Source organism: Chinchilla lanigera, unplaced genomic scaffold (assembly GCF_000276665.1).
Source record: "Chinchilla lanigera isolate Chin_1 unplaced genomic scaffold, ChiLan1.0 scaffold00117, whole genome shotgun sequence".
In the NCBI taxonomy this organism is placed as follows: Eukaryota; Metazoa; Chordata; class Mammalia; order Rodentia; family Chinchillidae; genus Chinchilla; species Chinchilla lanigera.
In genome coordinates, this window is record NW_004955518.1 from 3,165,977 (window position 1) to 3,180,138 (window position 14,162).

The following is a 14,162-nucleotide window of genomic DNA, read 5'->3' on the forward strand; positions in this document are numbered from 1 at the left end:
CTATTCCCCTTCTGGGTATTTTCCCAGAAGATCTAAAAACATCATATCACAGGGATATATGTGCACCTATTTTCATAGCAGCACTTTTGTAATTGCTAAACTGTGGAAGCAGCCCAAATGTCCACCCACCGAGGACTGGATAAGAAAATTGTGGTACTTTTATATAACGGACTATTACTCAGCTATAATAAAAGATAAACTCTAGGCTTTTATAGGTAAATGGTCACAACTAGAGACCATGCTCATAAGTGAAATAAATCAGACCTGCATATGCAAGCACCGCGTTGTCTCAGTAGTGTAAAACCTGAAAGAGTTAATGTAACCTCCAAGGTATGATAGACATTGTGAGATGGTAGGAAAACCACTTTCAAGGGTAAAGGGCAACTGGGATGTGGGAAAGGAGAAGGGAAAGAAGGAGAAATTTTGTATGTATGTATATACAGGATAGTTAACATAGTTGATCTACTGTGTTCTATTTCTTTGCCGAAAGAAACTGTTAATGAGTTCTTGATTGATCAATATTGCATCTCTATTTGTTTTCATGAGCACTTTAAAGTTATTACTATGTAATACAACAAGCATTGTTAATTTCCTACCACTTTGTCTGCAACTCTGTATTGTCTATACTGTTGTTTTGCTATTTTGTAAAAGGTTGTCTGTCTGTTAATGTTTTCCTCCTTTTATTTTTAAAACTTAAGAAAAAAAGACCTCCACACTGAAAACTGCAGTACTCTGAAAAAGGAGATTGAAAAGGACATCTGAAAATGGAAGGATATCCATTGCTCTTGGTTAGGAAAAACCAATATCATGAAATTGGCCATACTTCCAAAACTTTTATACAGATTTAATGCAATTCTGATAAAAATTCCAACAGCTCATCTCACAGAATTAGAGCAAACAATTCTAAAATTCATTTGGAACCAGAAGAGACCTAGAATAGCAAAGGCCGTTCTTGGGGAAAAAAAAGCAAGACAGGGGACATCACAATCCCTGACCTGAAATTATACTATGAAGCTACTGTGATAAAAACAGCATGGCAAGGGCTGAGGATATAGCTCAGCAGCAAGTGCCTCCCTGGCAAGCACAAGGTCCTGAGTTCAATTCCTGGTATCAAAAAAAAACAGCATGTGACTGGCAAAAGACAGACCCGAAGATCAATAGAACAAATTAAAAGATGCAGAAACAACTCCAGACAGACTCAGCCTTATCTTTTTTTTTCCCCCAGTACAGGGAATCGAACTCATGCTGAGCTAAACCCCCAGCCCCGCTCAGCCTTATCTTTGACAAAGTTGCCAAACACTTTCACTGAAAGAAAAACAGCCTCTTTAATAAATGGTGCTGGAAAAACTGGCTCTGCAAGGGGCAAAGATTAAAATTGGACCAATGTCTTTCACCATGTACTAAACTAAATTCAAAATGGATGAAAGATCTAAATATTAAAACATGAACATTAAATCTGCTGGAAGATAGAATAGGTAAAACTCTTGAAGATACAGGTGTAGGCAAAGACTATGAATAAAACCCAATTGCACAGGAATTATCACAAAGAATCAGCAACTTGAATCTCATCTCATTGAAAAGATTTTTCACAGGAAGAGAAGCCACTAACAGAGTGAAGAGACAACCCACAATATGAGAAAAAATGTCTGGTAGCTCTTCTTCAGACAAAGGATTACTATCAAGAACATATAAAGAAAAAAAAAATCAGACCTCCCAAGTTTAAAGACCCAATCCAAAAATGGACATCTGAGGTGAATACACACTTCTCAGATGAAGAAATACAAACAGAAAGTAAATATATGAAAAAATATTCATCATCACAGGTCATTCAAGAGATGCAAATTAAAACAACACTCAGAGTCCATCTCACCCCAGAAAGAATGGCTATTATCAAGAAATCACCCAATAACAAATGTGGGAGGGGATGTAGGGAAAAAGGAACCCTAGTCCACTGTTAGTGAAAGTGGAAATCAGTGTGGAAATTCCTCAAAAAACTAGGATTGGAAGTCTCATTTGACCCAACTATTCCCCTTCTGAGTATCTTCCTAGAAGAATTAAGACATTGTACCACAGCAATATATGTGCACCCATGTTTATAGCACCACAATTTGTAATAGCTAGATCTTGGAAACAACACAAATGTCCATCAACCAAGGAATGGATAAAAAAGATGTGGTCTTTTTATGCAGTGGAGTACTGGTCAGCCATAAAGAAGGATAAACTGCAGACTTTTATAGGTAAATGGATGCAATACATCACAATTCTTGTTAGTTGTTTTATCAGGGTTTTACTAGAGAAGCAGATATAACACAAGATATACAAATGTATAAGAAATTACAAGACTGGATTATGATGGCAGCCACAGAGTTGGATGGGGAAGCATGCAAAGGGTGTCTGCACACTGGAGAGTGAAGGATTCAGTCCAAGGTCTGGCGCTCACTGGAGTGTTCCACACAAGTCCCTATCAGGAGGCTGATGGGTCACTGACGGAAGGCTGAAGAGTCTATGCTGGAAGGTTGAAGGATCCAAGGCCAAAGCAGAAGAAGCTGTGCTAGAAGCCAGGGATTATGATGTCCAAGCTAAAGGGGAAGAGAGGATCTCCTCCAAAGAACAGAAGCTCCTCTGTCCTTCCTTGTTTCATTTTTATACCATCCAGGCAATGAGCTGCCCTAGGATGGGTCCTCTACACCCTAGGGTGTAGAATTACTGAGTCGACTTAGTTAAGCTTCTAAACTTCTCAAGTTGACACAGTCAACCACTACAGTTGTCTTCTCAACTGGACTACTGAGGATTTCTGTTCTGAGGCTCCATCATGATGACGACTCAGGTATTTTGCTTCTGACGGCTCCTGCTTTTACTAGAAGATTTTCTCTTCATGGTTTGTTTTGTTTATTTATTTTTGGTGGTGGTACTAAGGATTGAACCCAGAGCCTTCACAATGAGCTACATTCTCACCCTTTAAAAAAATATTTTATTTAGAAATAGGATCTCACTATGTCTCTCTTAGGCTGGGCTTGAACTTGTGATCCTCCTCCTGCCTCAGGCTATCAGAGTGCTAGACATTCAGGTGTGTGCCACAATGCTTGGCTCTCTATCTTATAAGAAATGTCCCAAGGTAGCTTCTGTCAGATAGCTTTCACCATCTAGCTGAAGTGTCCTGTGTTAGGCAGCACTTGGAAGGCCTCTTTCAATGGTTCCCTTGATTTATTGTGTGATGTATCATATCATGTCCAACCACTCTCAGTCACCCTCAGAGGGACTGTTGGAGACATAAGCTTTCCGAGTTTTCCAGAGGAGGTAATGATGCATAGGTTTGTCTGGGGGCCTGGTTCTAGTTCATCTGATGGTCATTTTTAAAATTACAGCTATTAAATAAAAAAATAAAAAATAAATTGCAGCTGTTGTTGGTGATGAGGTTTTGTGGGAAAACTATGTAATTATACACTGAACTCACACTTGAAAGGATGCCTTGTCCACTAGTTTAATGTTTTATGTATTATGTCATAATGTCCTAACAATTTTTTTTTATAAAAAATAAAATAAAATTGCAACTGTTCCACTATTTATGAAGAAGTACCCATCCTTTCTCTACTTATTTGTTCAAAATTAAAGCACTAGAAACTTCCTGCCTTGACCATCTAGAGTGCCAGAAAACCTGAACAAATACAGTAAGTGAAGCAACAAAACTCCACATTTTCATTTCTGTGGTGTGTGTACCACTCTGTATATTTCTGTGCTTTAAAATAATTGAAATTTACATTCAAAGAAGCATAATCATTTCACCTGGGCAAGATGGCTGTCAGGGAGACACAAATTTGAGCCCAGTCAGGGTAACTTAATGAAACCTTGTCTCAAAATAAAAAATAAAAACGGCTGGGGCTGTAGCTCAGTAGTAAAGTGCTTCTTGGTTGAACCCCCACCACTGAAGAACAATTTTATTTTATTTTTTTGTCTTTTTGAGACAGGGTCTCACTATGCAGTTCAGGCTGGACTTGAGCTCACTTTGTAGCCCAGGTTAGTCTTGAACATGCAATGATCCTCCTGCCTCAGCCTCTCCAGTGCTGGGATTACAGGTGTGCACCACCACGCCCGGCCAACAATTTTATTTTATAATTTTATTTTTGAGACAAGTTCTCCCTATATAGTTCAGACTGGCCTTGAATTTACTATGTAGCCTTGGCAAGCCTTGAACTCATGGTGATCCTCCTACTTCAGCCTCTCAACTGCTGTGATTATAGGTGTGCACCACCACATCTGGCTAATTTAACCATTTTAAAGTATACAGTTTTGTGGCATTTAGGGTATTCACATTGTTGTGCAACCAGCACCCCTACATAATTCTCCAAACAAGCACGTATGGATATTTGGGATGGCCTTGTCCTCTATGTTGGAAGACTGCCAGTACTGCCTGCTAGACTGACCTCTGGAGCTATAGGTTTATGGAACCCCCTACCCCTAGTTCTGGGGATTGAATACAGGGCTTTTGCAATGAGCTACATCCCCAGCCCTTTTAATTTTTTTTTTTAAATTTTGAGACAGAATCTCATTAATTGCAAATTGCTCACATGGAAGTTGAACTCACCATCCTGCCTCACCCTCTCAGAGAGCTGGGATTATAGGTGCGGACCACCATGCCTGGCTGGAACTAACCTTCTTTACCAAGTTTACAAAGAAGAAAGATATCTTTGTGAACAGAAGTTACAGGGCCACTCTCCCAATTCTTGGAAACCTCTTTTTATCTTTTCAAGTGTTCCTCAGCTACAGAACTTGCAGAGAGATTCTGTTTGCTGAGCATTTGCTGTTTGACCATTTTACAGCAGCTTTGATAGCAATTAAGTTTACATAAAAGCAAGACAAAGGATGATCAAAGTGAGCATGGCAGCATTAATTTCCTGGGTGGCTGCTTCCCACCTGACATGAAAATAGAACCTCCTTTTGACCCAAGAGGGGAGAGGGATTTTCCAGTTTAAGACCTAAAGATGAGTTAGCAGAGGCAGCTGACACTCTACACTAACAACTTTTATTTGCAAAGCACTTCACCTTTCTGTGGCATTCTCACAGAACTGTCCATTGGGTCCTCATGACCCCAAGAGGGTGGCAGGGCAGGTACTGCCATCTTATTAGAGGAGGAAACAGGTCTTAAGCATCGGCCACAGTCTAACAGCAGAGATGAGGTGGGGGTGTCGTTATGTTACAGAATAGCTCAGCAAGAGCGTGGCACCACTCTTCCTGTGCTGGGAATTGAACCCAGTGCCTGTATGCTAAGCATGTGCTCTATCACTAAGCTGCACCCCTGCCCCAGCAAGAGTATGGTTTGACTGGACTTTTCTAACTAGAACTTTTCAAACTCTGGATTTTCAGTTTAGTGGGTTGTAAATAGTAGGACCAAAAACCACTATAAGACGGAATAGAATTACAGCAGAGTACATGACAACCAGTAAGTGTCCTTCCTGAAATCACTGCCTTGGTAGCATGTGTGTATGTGTGTGACTATTTTGAACCGGGTCACGATGTTTCATAGTGTAGGCTACACTTTTACCAGTTAGAAAGCCAGGGACGTAAATGGTGAATCACTCAAACTTTTCTTCATTTCCGGCCTCAGGTCTCAGCCCAGCTCCCTGACCCTTCAAATAGTACTAGAATGGCTATGATATAACTGTGTTCAGATTCCCTGTGCTAAGCTCATGCTCATTCTTTATCAGGGATGAAAGCTGAACATGACATGTGATCCTAGGGCAAGTTCCAATAACCAAGAAAACAGGCCTCATAAGTCATGCAATCTTTCAATTTTCCAATTGTTAAAACTGTATCAGTTCTGGCTGTGCTGTCCCTGGCTATTCTGCGAATGTACTTAAACATTCCAGGGCATTTCTGCAGCCACAGGCCAGGGAACTGACCTCCCTTACACTAGAGGCATGCAGCAGACCAGGCTGCTAACATTACCCCACTGAGACAGCTGACTGGTTCCTTTTACTCTTGTGCCTCTCAGCATAGGACAGCTCAGATCAGTTACAATTGCCCAAATTGTTTTTCATGGAAAAAGCCATTTATTTCATCTGGGTGAAGTGAAGGTGAGGTCAGGTTCCTACCCCAGAAGGCACAGGAATGCAACTGCCTGAGAGCTAGGCCTGCAAGGGGAGAAGCACAAAGAAAAGAAGATGGGGCCCTAGTTAATACGGTACAGAGGTGGGGAGTCAGGGAGTCAGGAAATGTGATTAGTTTCCTGTTGCTGCTATAACAAATTTCCACAAAATTAATAATAAATGACACATATTTATTTTCTTTTAGTTCTAGAGGTCAGAAGTCTGAAATGGGACTCACTGGGCTAAAATGTAGGTGCCAGCAGGACTATGTTCCTTTCTGGTAGCCCTAAGGGGAACCTGTTTCTTTTTTCCAGCTTCTAGAGGCTGCCTACATTCTTTGGCTTGTGGCTCCCCTCTACCTTCAAATGCAACACTGGCAAGCTGATTTTTTAAAACAACAAATCATTCCTCAGTCCACAGTCATATTCCTTTCTCCAACTCTTCTGCTTCCTTCTTGCACTAATGAAGACAATTATAAATACTTTGGGCCCACTGAATAATCCAGAGTCATCCTCCTACTTTACATTCAGCTGATTTCCAACCTCATTTCCTTCTGTGGCCTTAATTTCTTTTGCTATCCAACCTAATGGGGTCGTAGGGTTGGAGACTGTCACATAGACACATTTGAAGCTGTAATTCTCCTTTCCAGCCATGTATAAACACCAGACTGTGAGATAGAAAGGTGGTGTTTGAAGCAGAGAGAATAACCTGTGCAGGACTCGAGAGGTGAAGAGGAGACTGGCACACCCAAGGAACTGAGAATGAGCCCATTGCTGGAGTTCACAACGTGAAAAGGGAACTTCAGCAAGAGAAGCCAGGCAAGACAGGCTCCCAAGTCATGTTGAGGATTTAGGGTTTTATAATAAGTACAACAGAAAGTTATTAAGGGCTCTTAAACAGCAGAAGGTTTGATCTTGTTGCTCTGCTCTGTGGGGTAGGTAGGCAGTCAAGAGTGGGATGGATATTTTCTATCATATATCTGCTCTCTTTGGACAGAAACTGGAAGTTCACCAAAAAGCCATTCCTCTCCCAAAACAGTTAAATCACACTTTTCCCGCATTGTATAAGTTATTTTCCTTGTCTCTAGGACTAAATTCCTAACACCCACAACTTAAACGAGGAGAGGTTCATTTTGGCTGTTTCAGTTGGTCTTGCATGTGGTTGGCCTGCTCCATCATGGTGGGAGGGCCCTGTGGAGGAAAGCTACTGATGCTATGGAGGCCAGAGAGAAAGAGGAGAGCCGAGGACAAGAATATACCTTTCCAAGTCATGTCCCCAGTGACTGCTTCCTCTGACCAGGTCTCACCTCCTAACAGCACACTCAGTGGATTAATCCACTGATAAGCACAGTGCCCCCCATCATCCAACCACCTTCCCAAAGCCCCAACTGTGTGAGCATAAGACTTTTGGGGGACAATTTATATCTAAATCATAACAGCATTTCACCCCTACCCCAAGAGGTTCATGTCCATCTCAGTAAGAAAAATGTATTGAGTCCATGTCTAAGAGTCATCAAAGTCTCAACAGTTTCAGCATTGCTGAAGAGTCCAAGTCCAAAGTCTCCTCTAAGGTTCCAGGCAAACTGTTAGCTGTGAATCCCTGCAAAAATAAAAAGGAAAATTAAATATTTCCAACATACAATGGCACAGGGTAAACATTGCCATTCTAAAAGGAAAGAATAGGAAATAGAAATCATACCAAAGCAAGACCAAAACACAGCATGGAAAACATTAAATCCTGTAGCTCTATTTCTAGCACCCAGGACAGAATGTGGTGCAATGTAAGCTCTGAAGAACTTGGGAAGCCCCATCAATATGGCCTTGCTCGTTGCAGCCTACATGGCTCTTGCTTACGCTGGCTACACTTCCCGCCTGCAGTTTTCCTCAGTAGATGGTTCATATTCTTGGCATCTTCATTATGCCAGGGGCTCTATTGCACCTTTGACTTCATGTTCGCAGCTTTATTCACTGCCCTTTCATGGACTCTTGGTAGGGACTGGGACCCTGCCAAACATTTTTGCCTGACCTCCCAGCCTTCCTGATATCTGGGTGGAAGCCTCTGAGACTTTATAACTCTTTCACTCTGCATGCTTGAAAAACCAGTACAACATGGATGATGCAAAGTCAGCTGCCAGTTTGAGCAATAGATAGAGCACCTTGGATCATGGTTGCAGCATCTTCTGAGTGCCTGGATGGCTGAACTTTGGAATACACTTCCCTAGGTAGCCCTGAATGGGCAGCTTCTCAGGGACTCTTTTATCCAATAAAAGATTTACAGTTTTGCCCCCTTGAGCCTGCAGTTGGGTTTTACTAATTTCTGAGATGCCCTTAAAGTATCTTTCTTCTTGTCCCTGTACAAAATATTTCACTTGTTTTAAATGCTAATCTTTTCAGCCACCACACTCTTCTTTTCCTCAACTTTTCAGGTGCTTCCTTTCTGGCAAAACTGCAAACTTTTCAAATGATTCAGCTTTGCATTTCTTTGTGATTCTTACTGTAGTTCTGACTAAAAGGAGCCAGCAGTATCTTTGCCACTCACAGCTTGAATGCTGGGCTGCCTTGAAATTTCCCCCACTGGCTTAATTATTCCACTGCCCTTAATCTCAATATCTGCAAAGTCACAGTGTATGGGCCAAATGTAGACAAATTTCTTGTCAGAGCATAATACACATATAGCTTCTAGTCCAATGGAGTCCTTTTTCCCAACTGAGATCTCCTAAGCCAGGCCTTTACTGTCTGCATCCCTCTTTTGAGCATTCTGCTCTTTTGAACTCTGACAAGTATCACACATTAAGCACTACACACAACATTCTGGGTCTTCTCCAGCTGGCATCTCCAAGTCTTTCCAAACTCTTCCTGCTAACCAGTTCCAAAGGCTTTTGAATCACAGTCACGTACAGTCACAACAATGGCCTCTCTCCTGGTACCATCTTCCTGTACTAGTCACTTTACCATCACTGAAACAAAATACCAAACATTTGCTACTTAAAAGAAGAGAGGTTTATTTTGGTTCACAGTTTCAGTGGGTTCAGTCCATGGTTAGGCAGTTAGAAGACAGAAATGGCATGGCAGAAGGGCCTAGCAGAGGAAAGCTGCTTACATTATGGTGGTCAGGAAGTAGAGAGAAAGAGAAGGAGCTGGGGAGGAGAATATACCCTTCCAAGTCCTGCCCCAGTGACCTCTCTTCCAAATAAGCACCACCTCCAAACATGAAACTTTTGGGGGACGTTTTAGATCTAAACCATAATAACTATTTTTTATTTAAATGAAGATTTATGGCTAATTTTTGCCAATGGATTTGACCAGAGGTGAAAAAGAGCAAGTATGCCTGCTCTGTTGCTCTTTTCCTTCTTTTATAAGGAGATCTTTGATGCCATGTATGGATATCTGCATTACAAAAAGGCAGGAGTCTGGGTCTCTAAATAACACTGTGGAGCAGCGTTCTATCACTATTCTGATTGATGTGGGTGAGAGGCAGCAATACATTTTACCGTATTAAGCCACTGAGACTTTGGAATTGTCTGTTACCAGTTAGTTAACCCTCAGTAATACACAAGCAAACAGAAAAATAAATAAACAAGGTAATTTCAGTCTTAGTAAGATCCATAATGGAAGTAAAGGTATAAAATGATGGAGAATAATTAGAAAAGAGGCTCCTACATTCTTCCAGTCTATTTCTTTTGATTGGTGAATTGAGAGCATTAACATACATAATTGTAGCTCATACATATTGACTTATCCTTGTCATGTTATTTTCCTGCTGTTGCTCCCTCACACACACACATTTAATTGTTTTCCTTGCCTGGTAGATTCCTTCTGTTGGGGTTCATGGAATTCTAGTCCTTGTTATCTTTTTCTAGAATGTCCTTCAAAACATTTTGGTGTGGTGTTTATGAATTTCCTCAGGTGTTCTTTATCATGGAAGTATCTTATTTCTCTATCAATTTTGAAAGATAGTTTTGTGGGGGTACATCAATCTGGGTTGGAGGTTGTTTTCCTTTAGGGCTTGAAATACTTCACTCCAAGCTTTTCTTAACTTGAGGGTTTGTGTTGAGAAGTCAGCTGTGATTTTGATGGGCTTTGCTTTATAGGTGATTTGTTTCTTTTTTGTTGTTACTTTTGTTTCTTTGTTTCTTTCTTTTTTTTTTTTTTTTGGTTACTAATTGAACTCAGGACCTTGTGCTTGCCAGGCAGGTGCTGGTACCTCTGAGCTATATCCCTAGCCTGGTGATTCGTTTCTTTTCTAATGGCTTTTAATATTCTGTTATTGTGTTGAATTTGTGGAATCTTCACTATGGTATGCCTTGGTGTAGACTTTTTTGCTCATGGCTAATTGGAGTTCTATATGCCTCACTTAACTGTATATCAAATTCTTTTTCACTGTCAGGGAAGTTTTCTGCCATGATGTCTATGAACAGGCTTTTTTATATCATTTGTGCTATCTCCTGCCTTTTCATTGACTCCAGTCAATCTTACGTTATTCTTCTTTGCCTCATCTAGCAGCTGTTGAATTGATTTCAGAGGCTACTACAGAAACAGTACTGATGAAGCTAGGTGTGGTGATGCACACTTCTAATCCCAGCATTCAGAAGGTTGAAGCAGGAGGATCTCAAGTTTGAGGCCATCCTGGGCAATTTAGCAAGATTCTATCTCAAAAATAAATAATGACACAAACAAACAGAATACTACAAAAGGCATTCCTGATGGAGACATGAAAGAGAAGCAAAAGCTACAAGAAGAGGCAGGGTAGCACTTTCTGGATAAAGGAATTAATAAATGCAAAGAGCCTGAATGGGAACATATGTGACATGCTGGCAGGACAAATGTGGCCAGTGTGGCTGGAATCAGAAGCACAGACACAGGCTCCTCTTAGGGAAGGATTCACAAGAGGCCACCAGCACTGATGCATCCCCTCCGAGTCACAGTGCTGTGAGGGTGCATCTGCTCAGAACGTACACACAAAGCAATGCCTTCCTGCTCTCTTCCAAGCTCGTGCCACCAGGTGGGACATAAGTGACAAACAGTGGCACCATGTATGGATGGCAAGAGCACAAGCAGGGAGATGGTTATTGCAAAAGCCTAGCTAATTCTTGTGGCTTGGCGTAGGTTGGTGGCAGTACTGATGGAATGAATGACAAGATTTGAGATGCAACTGAAGGAGGAGACAGCAGTATGGATATACCACATACATAATGAAGATGACAGCAAAGGAAAAAATTAAGAAGGACATCTGCTTTTGGGGTTTGAGCATGGGTGGGTAATGATGACATCTTTTAAGAGAAAGAGTGGGGAGGAACAGATTTCAAGAACAAAACCAACAAGGGGAATCTCTTAGGTGTGTCAAGTTTGAGATTTTTTTCAGTTAAGGGGATGGGTCAAATGTGCAGATGGATTGGGAGGGAAGCAGCTAAAAGATCAGGGCTGGGTGTAAATGTGAAAACCACAGGACTCGGTGAGACCATTAGGAGAGAGGGTACAGTTTGAGAGAAGGGGCTCAAGAGGGATCCCGGAAACATTCTAATAATTAGATATCTGTGAAGAGGAGAAGGCAGGGAAGGAGACCGGGAAGACTTGGCCAGTGATGAGGGCTAAGAAAGTACATGAGGAAAATATTTCTTTCATGAGCTTCTTGGTTACTTTTCTCTTGTTGCTGAGACAAAATACCCAATGCCCAAAATTAAGGAAGGAAAGGTTTATTCGGCTTACAGTTTGTGGAGGTTTCAGTCCATACTTGGCTGGCTCCGAGGCAGAAGATAGCAAAGCAACAAGAGCAAAGGGAGGAATGGCAGTCAAACAGCAAACAGTCAGAGCAAAAGGGAGGAATGGCGGCAAGCAGCTTCTTTCTTGCCTTACATCGTAAACAGGCTACTCCCACCTAAGGGGTGTGTAGCTCTCACATAATCTCCATGCCCTCCTCTTCCACAGGCTCAGGATGTACACAAAGTAAGCAACCTGACTTCCTGCTGAGTCACTTAGCCAAACCTCTAGACTCCCCAAGTTGACACAATGTATCAACCACAACAATGAGTAAAAATAACTTTTTTTTTTTTTTGTTTTGATATTTGAGACAAGGTCTGGCTGTGTAGTTCAGGCTGGTCTTGAACTCACTATGTAGCCCAGACTGGTTTCAAACTCTTGGCAATTCTCCTGCCTCAGCCTCCCAGAATTCTGGGATTATAGGTATGCACCACCCAATCTAGGTTGCAATTTCTTGATTTTTCTCTTAGTATCTGTAGACCTCCTCCCACTGAAGATTTTTTCTTTAAGCCTACTCACTGTCACCATCACATGTGCTCATATATACAGATACACACGCACACAGAAATTTCCCACTGTCCTTATAATTGCAGATGGCCCCAACTTACCATACCTTAACTTGTGCTCTTTTGACAAGTGATGCAATTCAACAGGAACTGTTCTTTCTTTCTTTTCCTCTTTCTTTTCTCTTTTCTTTCTTTCTTAATTGCTTATTTCTTTTTTCTTTCTTTCTTTCTCTTTCTTTCTTTCTTTCTTTCTTTCTTTCTTTCTTTCTTTCTTTCCTTCTTTCTTTCTTTCTTTCCTTCTTTCCTTCTCCCCCCGCCCTTTTTTTCAAAAGAGCCTCACTATGTGGTTCAGCTGACCTTGAACTCATTGTGTGCCCAGGCTGGCCTTGAATTCATGGAGATCCTCCTGCTTCAGCCTCCTACGTGTTGGGATTACAGGCCTGTGGCACCATGGCTGGTAGAAACTATACTTTGAAATCTCATCTTTTCCCAAGCTAGCCATGTCATACTTCCTCTTGATGCTGGGCAGCAGCAGTGAACCTTAGCTCCCAGTCAGCCACATGATTGTGAAGGGAGAAAATCTGCTCTATCCTGTGCTATTGCCAGCATTTTTTAAACATAAGTATTCAATAGATTATATGAGATATCCAACTTTTATTATGAAACAAGCTTTGTGTGTTGATGATTTTGCCCAATTATAGGCTAGTGCAAGTGTTTTGAGCACATTAAAGATAGGCTGGACTAGGCTGGGATGTTTAGTAGGTTAGATATATTAAATGAATTTTTGACTTGCAACACAGTATTTTCAGCAATGAGTTTTGGGACTGTAACGCCATTGTAAGTTGAAGAGCATTTGTACTTTTAATTTTTGTTTAAACCAATTGTAGCATTTTCATTACACTGACTTCTAAATATTACTCATAGTTGAGCTGTGTCAGAGTACACCATGATTATGTCTTCTTATTTTCTTGAGGGGTGGTGGACAGGGTCTCACTATGTAGTCCTGACTGGCTATGTCCTGAACTCACTATGTAGCCCAGGCTGGCCTCGAACTCATGACGATCCTCCTGCCTCAGCTTCCTGAGTGCTGGGATTAGAGGCAGGCACTACTGTGTTGTTGTTTTTTTTTTTTTTTTTTTTTTTGGAGTACGGGGGAATGAAACCCAAGGCCTCCCCCCGGGCTTTTTCTTTTTTTTTTTTTTTTTTTTTTTTTTTTAGAGACAGAGTCTTACCAAGTTTGAGTTCCCAGGCTATGCTCAAACTTCCCATCCTTCTGCTTGGCTCCTCAGAGTGCTGGGATTACAGATGTGTGCTACCACTGGAATACATGTCATAAATACTTTGTTTGTTTTCCCTCTGTAATTTAAAATTGTCTTCATTTAAAATATTTTGGGCGGCTGAATTTTCTGGGTTCCTATTTCTAATTCATCCCCAAACTCCCCATTGGTAGTATGAAGCCTCCCACCAATTTCTTCACAAACATCAGGCGAAGCACGTGTTTTTCTTTTTTCCCCTTGGCAGTGTATTCTGGGATCCCTCTGTAATCCTGCTCTGTCTGGACTGGTTGCTGTTGTCCTGAGATTTCTTGTCCCTGTTATCTTTAGGACGCCTTTCCCTACTGTCCTGGGCTGGTCTCCTATTTCGTGGGTCCCATGTCTTCCAGCTTTCAGTTTATTCTTTGCTTTTGGGGAAGCATATTTTCCATTAGCTTTCTCTGAGGACACATGCATGAGAGGTCAATTCTTTAAGGACTTGCACATTTCTAACTTTTAAATTCTCTTATTAATAGTTTGGTTAGGTGGGTATTACAGTTTGGC